Raw genomic sequence first — 1,139 nt, forward strand, 5'->3', positions numbered from 1 at the left:
TACCTGTAAGCAGTTTTATTCCCTGTGTTCAGAGAAGGTAATTCCCTGATGTACACAATGGCCTGGTTTAACAAACAGCACCACTTTAATAAATGACATTAGCCTTTCAGAAGTGTTCAAGTTAACAGGTTCTACCTCTGGTCCCATATACAAGAAAATACTCAGTGGGCAGTTTTAGGTACACCACCCCGTTCACGAAAAAGGTTCACTCTGTGGCTTTTTATAAGGCAGACAGACACAGGCATTGTTACTGTTCAATTGAATATTTACATTTACATTTACATTTAAGTCATTTAGCAGACGCTCTTATCCAGAGCGAATATTAGTGGGCAAAATAAGTGGCCTGGGCATGGTATGATCGTCGATTCCAGTATCTTAGAAACGGCCGGCCTCCTGGGCTTTTCATGCACAACAGTGGCTAAGGTTTACGGAGAACGGTGTGACAAACAAAAAAATCCAGTTAGCGGCAGTCCTGTGTGCAAAAACAGCTCGATGACAGGTCAAAGGAGATTTTAGGTGGCAAAAGGGATGTCCAAGCTGGCACTAGATGGCTGTACCTAATAAACTGGCCATTAGTTAATGCCATACTCTGCAATTGATTTAAAGGAATAGAATCTTCCAGAAATACAATTCAGAAAACTCATATAACCTCACATTTTAATGTTCTCGTATACTAATCAGTGGATATTTAAAAAAACAAAATTAAAGATCAATCTAAGCACAAGTACCACAGGCCAATAAACCCATAATACGTTGAGGTAACATGTCCCCATTACTGAGCGTCAGTATGACGGTCCTCATTCAAACCATAACATTAAAAGAAATAAAAATTGACCATATGAAATACAATGACTCCTATGCAAAAATGTTCATTAAACGAGCTGGACATCCAGCTCAGACAAAACAGGCAGGTCTGGACCCCTTGGCGCAAAGCAGACTGGTCATTCCTTTGGTCCCTAATAATCAACCACGATATCCTGTATTTTCCTATTAGAATGCCAGAGCCAGCTCTTTACTGTTATCTTCCAAGCGTTAGTTTAGCGCTTCAGACCACTGTCTCTCCAGGCTCAGTGTGTCATGGGCTTCTGTGCTGTTGGGGGGAGTCAGGAATTGGTGCTCCAACTCCCTCCTGGCATCCT

Source organism: Salvelinus fontinalis, chromosome 22 (genome assembly GCF_029448725.1).
Source record: "Salvelinus fontinalis isolate EN_2023a chromosome 22, ASM2944872v1, whole genome shotgun sequence".
Lineage (NCBI taxonomy): Eukaryota > Metazoa > Chordata > Actinopteri > Salmoniformes > Salmonidae > Salvelinus > Salvelinus fontinalis.